At 54.9% G+C, this 10,180-nt stretch overlaps 1 protein-coding gene across 5 annotated transcripts in view; it reads left to right on the top strand.

Moving 5' to 3' along the window:
- The first annotated feature begins 3,085 nt into the window (after window positions 1-3,085).
- The window catches only part of HDAC4 (histone deacetylase 4), a 295,410-nt gene continuing 288,315 nt past the window's right edge, over window positions 3,086-10,180 (top strand). For all 5 annotated transcript variants that reach the window (XM_045482343.1, XM_045482342.1, XM_045482341.1 and 2 more), the window contains exon 1: window positions 3,086-3,290. The gene's annotated coding sequence lies outside the window, so the exon portion shown is untranslated. The remainder of the gene's footprint in view (window positions 3,291-10,180) is intronic.

Here is a 10,180-nt window from a genome sequence, read left to right as displayed (position 1 = left end):
TTTTTGATCGAAGGATTTTTTTTTTTTTTTCCTTATTTCACACTGGGATTCACTTCCTTCCTGAAACCAAACCCTCTGAGTTTGGGACTCTCTGTAAAACGCCTTTATATGAAGCCCCAAGTGGATGTTGGCTGGTGTTTGGACTGTTTTTCCACCCGCCTTCCCGGCTTCAGTGTTAGAGACCTTCCTCTCATCGTGCGGAACTCTACGGTCCTTACCAGGCATGGGTGGTCTCCTTCAGCGGGCGCAGCTGCTCAGGCTCCCACGTTCTTCTTCAGAAAAGGTGAGTGGGGTTCTTGCCTCACTCCTCTGGAGGCGCTCTGGGGACCGGAGGCGAGGCTCCCTGGCACACCACAATGTGACTGCTCATCTCTCCAAATGCAATTCTACCTTCCAATTAGTCCCCCCCTTGGATTATACCCCAGAACTCTTCCATGTGACTCTTTCTTCAGGCACGTGACTCTCATTTTGTACTCGTAAAATTAATTTTAGTAGACTCGTACCCATTTCCCCTGCATTTTCTGATTATTGTACACTTTTAGTAATCCGTGAAATAACTTTGTAACTTAATTTTTATCATCTGAATGTCACGCAGCCACTGACGGTTTCACCTTATATGAACATTTCATAAATGTAGCTCCTCTGTCAATGGCCAGGCCGCTAGTGGAGATCTTCAGGTATGCCTTCTGTTTTAAAATTCGGAAATTCACCATTCGCTTCAAAGGAAAGCTATCTTATGACACACCGTTTCTACTTAGCATGTCCAAGGTTTTCTAACCATTACTTATTTCAATACGTTTAATATATTATAAAATTGCACATTTTCATTTTGAAAATTCTACATTTTTTTCCCTCCAGGCGCCAACGATCCAGAACAACATTAAACACTAATCTCTGCTCATTTCTAAAGAGAAAGGCCCTTAAAACAAGCAGCCACACATCTCTGCCAGCACCCCACAGGCCAGCTTTGTCACAGACACTCCATCAGGCTTCACCACCGTTGCTTCTAGGATTTTTCTAAGATTGATAATCAAACTAACCTGTTTTCTGATTTTAAGTTCTGGAGATTTGACAGGGGGAAAAAAAAAACCCCAAAGTTTCTTTATACTACAAATAATACCACAATGCATTAATTTTCACTAAAACAGAAATCCTTCTAATTTTCTCTCCTGGAAAAACATCTGGGCCATAAAAGCTGGAAAGGCCCAGGTTTCAGTGGATGAGTGAAGTGTACCCATGTCTCTGTTAGATGATGGTGGGCACCGAGGGCGGCCAACGGTGGGGCAGCGCAGGCCTACCCTCTCCTCCCCCAATCCAGTGGGCGACTTCCGAGGACCAAATCACCCCTGGAGATTTCTCCATGGACTTTTCTTCTGTCATGACCACGTTGTCAAGGCAGGTAGCATTCCCGTTCCACCGGACCCGCCTGCGTATCTTCGCGAGAGCTGCAGTATAATGCGAATGCAGGGTCACGTTAGGGGAGCCTGACCAGTAAGTACGTTGTGGCACTGGAGCGGGGAAAAATCCCTTGGGTTCAGTTAAATGATCTATCTCTTTAGAGTCTGCTTTCTAGGGAAGAAGCTGCTTTAGTGATGAGACAACGTATTTAACGAACTTTGATTATTAAGATCTCAAATTTTCTCAGTCCCTATTTGGGCTGAGAAACACCTTGCGAGGTTTCTGAGCATCCTGCCAGCTGCGAAGTTTTCCGGAAGCAAACTAACGTCACGCAAGCTGCAGGTGCCTTGCCGAACTTTGGCTGGAGGAAGCGCCTTCCAAACAACTCCACGGAGCCCGGGCCCTCCGAGGCCTTCGCAGCGCGGTGCCAGCCCGCAGGTGCCGCCCGCGGGCACCCGCACGCTCCTCGCGGGTGCTCCCTCCCACGGGGCCACAAACGCCACTCCGGAAAGCGGGAGGCGCACGCAGGCCGCAGGGCGAGTACCCTGCTGCGGGGGGGGCACAGGCCGGGGGTGGCCGCAGGTGGCTTTCCGCGCCCGCCGCCGGGCAGCCCGCGGGGTCTGCAGGGCCGGCGGGACACGGAGCGGCCACACCACGCGGCCCAAAAAACCCCGACACGGCAGCTCACAGCCCGGAGCGCTGGGTGCGGATAGGTGGCCCGGGACCACCGCGCGCGGACGACTCTGGCCGGCGGAGCGCACCGGGCCCGCTCTCCGCCCGTCGGGGAACAGCCTCCGGCCAGCACCCCCTCCGCCCCGCAGACCGCGTTCCCGCCGCGGGGCAGGGCGGGGCCCGCCGCGCCTGCGCACTCGCCCTCCGCGCCGCCCGTGCGTCTCTCGGAGCACGCCGCACCACGTGACAGCCGCCAGTACCCAAGATGGAGGCCGCGGCCAGGCCCGAGCGGCCGCCTGTCTCAGCCCGCGCCCAAGAGTGCGCTCGCTAGGCGCGCAGTCCCGATCACTAGGCCGGCACAGGACAGCTCTTCGGGGCTGCCGAGTGGAGCTCGCCAGGACGAGGGCCCACGTTTACAATCACAAGCCGCCCGGCTCCCTGCGCTTTCTCAACCGCGAAGCGCCCAGCGACTGGCGCCTGGAGCGTCCTTTGGTAGCCACGCCCCCCAGGATTGGCAATTCGAGCAGCCAACGGGGTCCAGGACGTGTGCGGGAAGGCGGGCAGAGGTGGAGCATCCCTGCCGTTTGTGCGGCGTCTGGCCTAGCGGTTGGCCGCCGCGGGACGAGGGGCGGGAGCACACGGGGCGGTACCCGGGGCCCCAGTGGACCAATGGAAGGACGGCCGGGCGGCTGGGGAGGGCGGTCGGAGGGCGGGGCCGAACCGTAATTGACGAGCTCTTCGTTAGAAATCGGGCAGAAGGGAGGGGCCCGGGAGGGGAGGTGATGCAAGGCTGGCGCAGCCAATGGCTGCAGAGCCGCCGGCTGGGGGGCGGGGCCGGGGCGGCTGACGGGCGTCGGGCGGGACCTATCAGCGCCCGGCTCCGTGCTGGAGGGGGGAGCGGCATCATGGTTCAACGTGGGTCAATTTTTTGTGAATGAGGAGGGGAGGTTGTGGGGCCGCCGCCGCGGAGCACCGTCCCCGCCGCCGCCCGCGCCCGAGCCCGCGCGCCCGCCCGCCCGCGCCGCCGCCGCCGCCTCAGCAGCCTGGGCCCGGCGCGCCGCGGCCGCGTCCTCGCTGTCGCCGCCGCCCGAGCGCCCGCCCGCCCGCCGCCGGCGGTGGTGGTGGTGGTGGTGGTGGTGGCGGCGCAGGCTGAGGAGATGCGGCTCGGAGCGCCCGCGCGGGGCTAGAGCGCCCGCCCCGCCGCCGCCGCCGCCGCCGCGGTAAGCGCAGCCCCGGCCCGGCCCCGGCCCGCGGGCCATTGTCCGCCCCCCCGTCCGCCCCCCCCTCCCAGCCCGCGGGCCGCCGGCCCCACGCCCCCCGCCGCCGCCGGCCCGGCAGGTGGACGCCCGGGTCCGCTCCCCGGCCCGGCCCGGCCCCGGCCCCGTGCGCCAGGCCGCGCGTGGCGCCCAGCCCGTGGGTTTTCCGGAGCGGGCGCCGGAGCCGGGCCGCCGAGGCCGGGCCAGGACGGCCGGCTGGCCTCCGGGGGGTGGGGTGGGGTGGGGAGCACGCGCGGGGCGCCCGCCCAGGCCGAGCCCGCGGCAGGTGGGCCGGGGGCGCCCGGAGCCGGGCGGGCGCCGTTTATGTAACTTTGTCCAGGGCTGTGAGTTTGCAGAAAAACGTCCCTCCCCGGGGCTCGCGGCGCGGGTGCCCCGGTCCGTGACGGGAGGGGTGGGGGTGCTGCCCGCGACCCCGGGAGGGTGCCCGCAGGATTTCCACGGGCCGAGCTGTGGCCCGGTCCTGCCCAGATGGTGGGAGCCGCGTTTCCCCGCGTTGCAAAAACACACCGCGGGATTATGAGCAAATTATCTCGTATTTACATTTAACGTTGAAATATTTGACACTGTTACAGCACGAGACCGTGCGTATCAGTTGGAAAGGCCGGGGGTGGAACCCAGTGTACTCATTTAATGCACATCAAAAATTTGTAATAACTTGCAGCAGCTGATATGAGTGTTTTCTTTATTGCATGTTGTAAATTGACCTGCTGTGACACAATTTTCAAATAAAGCGTTGCAGAAATTAAACTTAAGTTATTTTAAAACTAATGACTTTCTTAACTAAATCTTAATTGCATTACTGTAGAGACCTACCTAATTGCTTGCTGAGGGCGGCTCTGCCCTCGGTGAGGGAGGAAGGGGCCTGGGCAGTTAGTTTGCTTCCTCTCTTTTCTCTACTCAGGCTTTTCTGTTTATTCCCACAAACCACCTAAGCATGGAAGGCCTGGGAGTAAACATGTAAACAGCCCTCACCCAGCGCCAGCCCAGCAAGATCGGGGCAATGCTGGTGGGTTTGCACCTTGGCCTGGTTTCACTTTTTCTTTTGCAATACGATCGAGGTTGCCTGGAGTTTTAATTGCTTCTGGTAATTCCGTGCATTATGTTAGGGATCGTCCTATGAAACTGATGTGATTTCAGAATTGAGCCAGGAAAGGTGGTGGTTAGTGGGGATCGGGGAGAGGAAGAGGCATTGAAGTAGGAAAACTCAGCTGCTTGTACACAAATATACACTACAGCAATTACAAAGCAACAAAAGTTATTGCAGAATTTTGCGGTAACTATGGCAACACAATTACTCCATTATAATTGGAAATGCAAAATGCCACCCTGCTAGAGAAGTTTCATCAGAATGGAGTTTTGGATATCAAAAATAGGCGAGATTTAATTTTTTTTTTTTTTTCCCAGGTAGCTCCTGAGAAATCTAAAATCTGTGTTCAATTATCTATTTTTAAGGCTGATCCAGCTTTCCCAGATACTCTACTCCCTTGGATCTGTGGCATCTTTCCCCAGAATTCACATTTGTGTGGGAGGGAAGTATTTTCCTGCCTTAAAACCACACACCCTGACACATTGTAAGCCTTGTATAGCTTTCTGTGTTCTGGGCTTTTATTTTAAAGATCAAATACCTTCGCAAGGAGAGCAGTCATCAATCAGAAGAGAAGCAGATTTATGCAGCAGGGAGATGTAACACTGCCCTCTTTAGGGTTAGTCCTTTCTCCTGCGAGCTGGCAGCGGGAGTGCCTCTGGGGGAGCCCCCGGGGGGCAGAGGGGGGGGGGATGACTGTGGACTACTGTAGGCCTCGGGACCAAGGACAGATGTGGCCTAAGCAGCCCTGAGCCAGAATGTTCTGTGGTCAGCAGCTTCACAGCCATGCAAAATCAGACTCCACATGCCATGTTCTCCGAGGCCTCGGGGGCTGATAGGGCAGCAAGGTCGACAGAGCAACACGGCACCCTGTCCGCGTGCAGCTGGGGCGGCAGAACTCGCCTTTGCGCGGTCAGAGACCTGCTTTATAAGGGTGCCCCTCTTGGTGTTTACCAGGGGCACTCTAGTTCTGGAAGTTTCCAGAACACGTTGTGGGGTTGCTGCCGTTTAATTTCGTTATAACTTTCCTTTTAACTGCTGCATATTTATGCCCAGTAATCGACTTCCATTTTCCAGCTTCATTGTGAGGCTTCAATGCAGCATGAATGGCTTTGAATTTCTCATCCTTTGATGTTGGGGGTGGCACCAGGGCAAAGGCGACTTTGTGCAGTCTTAATTGCCAGAGCAGAAGAAGCATTTCATCACTCCTGTAGAATCTGTCCATACCGTTCTCTATTGAAAACGGCTGGGCTTTCATCACTCAGAAGCTGCCCCGGGTACTAGATTAATACCTGATGCAGGGAGCGAGGGAGACGCACAGAATGAGAGGCAGCTGCTGGCCCAGAGGCCGCGGGCGACGGGCTGTGGCCAGGCTCGGGCTCCCGGACCCGAATCGGTGCCTGCAGCTGGGGGTCTGGGCCGGCCCGGCCCGGCCTCGGTGTGTGGAGGCCTCAGCTTCTGCCCACGCTCTGTGGCCTGGGAGGCCGGGCCTGAGCCCCCTGCCCCATCGGGTTGGGGCAGGCGGCAAGTCGGGAGGGGTTTTTGTTTCAATCGCAGACAGTGTGCATGGGTTCGAGGCTGTTGTCGGGCTTGACCTTAGGGGAGGGTGTAGCGCCCTTTGGTTTAAGTCAGAGGAAGGGCTCCCTGTCAAAATTGATGCTCCATTTTAACAGACCTTCGCAACATATGTTACCAGAGCGTTTCCTTTGGGGGAAAAAAATGTCCTGAAGGAAGATCTGTGAGTTCTCTTCCTAGGATCAGTTTTCTCTTCTCGGGGTCTGTTTAGGGGTGCGGGGTGGGCTGTGGCATCCGTGGCCGCTTGAATGCCTTTTCTGATGTGCCCCGTCCTGCGTTTCCTGGAAAAGAAATGGTCCAGGGCCCTCCACAGGTGACCTCTCCTTGGGATCCTCCGTGTAACGTCGGGGACAGATCATCTGCCTCAGTGGATGCGGAACCCAGAATGTTTCCTAGTGAGGAGATCCGAACACTAGCGATTGTGGCGTAGCCCGCTAGCTAACAAGTAACAAGGCCGTGTTGTAAGGACCCCTCCTCATGACGCGGTTCCCCTGTACCCGTTTTGCAGAGGAGGAAACGGAGCATCTGGTCCCCGTGGCTGAATCAGGTCCCAGATGCCGATTCCCTCTTCCCTTCCATGCCTCTGCTTCCAGGCCAGCGATGGTCTTGAGGCTGGAGTTCAGCGTTGTCGAGGCTTTTGGGAAGACATGGCCTCTGTGAGAAGATGACAGTTTGGGGTATCTTTTGGGTTCAGTGGGGTGTCGACTGTTGCTGGAGTGGCTGTCGCTGACACCTGAGTTTTGGTAGGGTCTGGGAAGTAATTCTGGCTTTCTTGTGCTGTCTGCTGGGGTGTGTGTGTGTGTGTGTGTGTGTGTGTGTGTGGCATTGTAGGACTGGAAGGGATCTTTTAAAAATTTTTTTTTAACATTTATTTATTATTGAGGGACAGAGAGACAGAGCGTGAGCATGGGAGGGGCAGAGAGAGAGAGGGAGACACAGAATCGGAAGCAAGCTCCAGGCTCCGAGCTGTCAGCACAGAGCCCGGCATGGGGCTCGAACTCACAAACCGCGAGATCATGACCTGAGCCGCAGTCGGACGCTCGACCGACTGAGCCACCCAGGACTGGAAGGGATCTTAACAGTCTTGTTAGCTGGTGTCTGGTATAGCCCATGCTTAAGATCTTCTGAGCCTGCCTGGGGGCTGGTGAGGATAACAGAGAACACCCCGTGTTCCACATCCATTCCAACCAATGCACTTCGGCCTTAACTGTTTTGTTGGCAGGATTGCCTTGGAAGATTTTATTGGAAGAAAGCATTCGAAAGATCAAAAACTCTGAAAAACTACTAATGTAATCTATCCTTATTGTAACACCACGTCAGAAACCTTAAAGAGAAAATGTTGACAGATAGAACCGCGTAAGAATGAAAGAAAATTCTTTTTGGCAAAAGATTCCGTAAGTGAGGTTAAGAGACAACAAGAGAAAAAAAATACATAACAAGATGTGCCTCCATGAGCTTAATAGCCACCATGTAAAGAGCTGTTGCAAACCAGTAACAAAAGGATGAGCATCTCTATTGTGAGATGTGCAAAGCCTATAAATGATACAAATTACAGTAGCTAATGTAGAAAGCTTAGCTTCATTAACAGAGAATTTTAGGTGAAAGATTTCATTTATGCCCATCATATCAGCGAAGGTTGTTTGATAACACCCCCTTGGTGCTGATAACAATAATTCCTATCTTACAAGGTTTTTGTGAAATCGAAATAAGTTATTATGTGGAAATTGCTCAGAATTGGGCCTGGTACACAGTAAGCACAATATAAGTGTTGGTTGTTGTTACTATTTGTTCTCTGGAGAGCAAACTGATTACTTAATTACTCTCCAGAAAAGTTTGTGAGTCGAAAACTTAAATGGTCATGTTTCTGATCCCAGCAATTCTGTTTGTCGGGACTGTTGATTCTTAGGAAAGAACGTGAGAAGTACTTAGGTGTCCAAATGTGTGCGGGAGATCTTTTGTCCGTTGTTCATAAAGGCGATACTTCTTAAAAACATTTCAGTATTTTCTTCCTTGGAACGTGCGTGCACGGGCTCACACGTCAGAAGCGTGCAGTGTGTTAAGAAAGCAGGTCCTGAGCAGTACTCAGGGTATCTATCCATCTATCTATCTATCTTTCTTTCTTAACTACCTGGGTCTCTAAAGTGATGATGGCGGTCCTCTGGGGTGTCAGGGAAATGTCCTGTGAGGGACTCTCGTTGACTTTTCGTAAATGTTAGTGTTGCATACATGTTTGCTCCGAGCATGTGTTACTTTTTAATAGTAATACTTTTTTTTTTTTTTTTATCCCTGCTATTTCCACTGGTGAAAAAAACCCTCTTCAGCTTGATTATTTATAAAGGAGAAAAACCAGGTCCTTGGGAAGTTGATAAATATGCTTAGCATTAGAAGAATTTAGGGGATTTGGTTCTCCGACTCGCCTGCAAGCTCTCCTCTCGGGGAGCTGGCCTCCTGGGTCTGGGCTATTCTGGCACAGTCCGTATGCTGTACGTGGCATCCTCAGTGGTCTCTACCGAGAGTAGGCCTGTACCCTTCCTTCCCTTCTGCAAGACCCTGTTATGGCCTCCCCTTGTTCTCGGGATCCTGGAAGGCCCGCCTGACCCTGGCTTCTGTTTTCCCTGCCTCATCTGGTAGCACCTGTCCTGTTCCCTGAGCTTCGGTCTTTTTACCTGCTTTGCTTCGCAAGCCCCCTTCGACCTGGAGACTTTGTCCACACTGTTGCTGGTCCTTGGCACTACGTTCCCTCGTCTCCCTCTTCCTTGACCCTCATCCGTGCGAGGAACTGTGACACGTAAGCCCAGCATCCTTTTTAAAAAAAATTTTTTTTATTAAAAAAACTTCCTTAATGTTTATGTTTGAGAGAGAGAGACAGAGCATGAGCTGGGGAGGGGCAGAAAGAGAGGGAGACACAGAATCCAAAGCAGGCTCCAAGCCTTGAGCTGTCAGCACAGAGCCCAACGCGGGGCTCGAACTCACGGACCGCGAGATCACGACCTGAGCCGAAGTCGGACGCTTAACCGACTGAGCCCCCAGGCGCCCCAGCCCAGCATCCTTTTGATTGCTTGCTGACAGGGCCCAGCGATGGAATTTCAGTAGCTCGTTGGGACATTGGCGGTTCGGTGTTCTCTCTTCTTACTAGCTGGGGGCTCCAGGGGCTTGAGGGGCTCCGAGGGCCGCGTGCCTGCTGCGTGTGCCCAGTCCTGGTGGTGGAGTTGCTCCATGAGGGAGTGGGGGAGCGGCTGAACAGGGGGCACGGCGTCGGCCTGGGTGGAGAGCCTGGTCGGGGACCGGTCTCCAGGCCTCGCGGCATCTCTGCTTCTGCCCGTGCTCTGGAATCGCCTGCTTCCTCCCGGCCTCAGTCTGGAAACTGCTTGGTCCTGATTTGGAGATGACATACTTTTAAGTGGACACCATAAACACGAGTCAAGTGGATTCTGGTGACGCGGCGAAGTGGCACATGGGGCCGCCGTGTGGGGCCAAGGCCTGTGCGCACAGCCCGTCCCCGGCTGGGTCCGGGGCTCCGGTGTCCCAGAGGGCGAGCCGCGGCTTTTATTAATGACACTTGCCCGTTTGTTTCATGTCGGAATTAATGACATTATTTAAGTCATTTCTTACCTAACCTCATAATTTTAGTACGATGCCCTAATACGAGCCTGCGTGTAAACGTCTTGTGGTCTGCTCCGTTTAGAGCGGTGAATGTTAGGCTGTGTTAGTTTACTGTTGTTTACGAAGTACTCCGTCCGCGTGAGTCAAGTGCTTTTGTTGGACTGAAGTTTGAGCCCGAGACAATAAATCAGTTCTTACGGCCGACCGCCCGAGCTGGCCTTCCAAGTGGGGGTGCCGCGCAGGCGGGGACCCGGCCGTGTGTTCCCGCAGAAGCGGCGTCATCTGGCGTCTGCCGTGCTGTGGCCGGAGCGGGTCTATTTCAGACTTTGGAAGAGAAGCTTCTGTGGCCGCCCCCCCCCCCCCCCCCAGGCCCTGCTTACTGGGGGTGGTTGTGGTTGGCAGCTTGTTCCCTACAAGTTTCCAACGGGTCAGTTATTACCTTACAGGTGCTCAGCCTCCCCCACCCTGAGAACGGGCGTCCCTCACAGGGGTGGCGACGCACCGTGACCGCTCCTTGCCTTGGGGGGCCTCGGGGGCAGATGCAGAGGCCCCCCGACTTGACCAGGAAGCC

Source organism: Leopardus geoffroyi, chromosome C1 (genome assembly GCF_018350155.1).
Source record: "Leopardus geoffroyi isolate Oge1 chromosome C1, O.geoffroyi_Oge1_pat1.0, whole genome shotgun sequence".
NCBI lineage: Eukaryota > Metazoa > Chordata > Mammalia > Carnivora > Felidae > Leopardus > Leopardus geoffroyi.
Note: the sequence above shows the minus strand (reverse complement) of the source record. Positions and strands in the feature narration are given on the sequence as shown.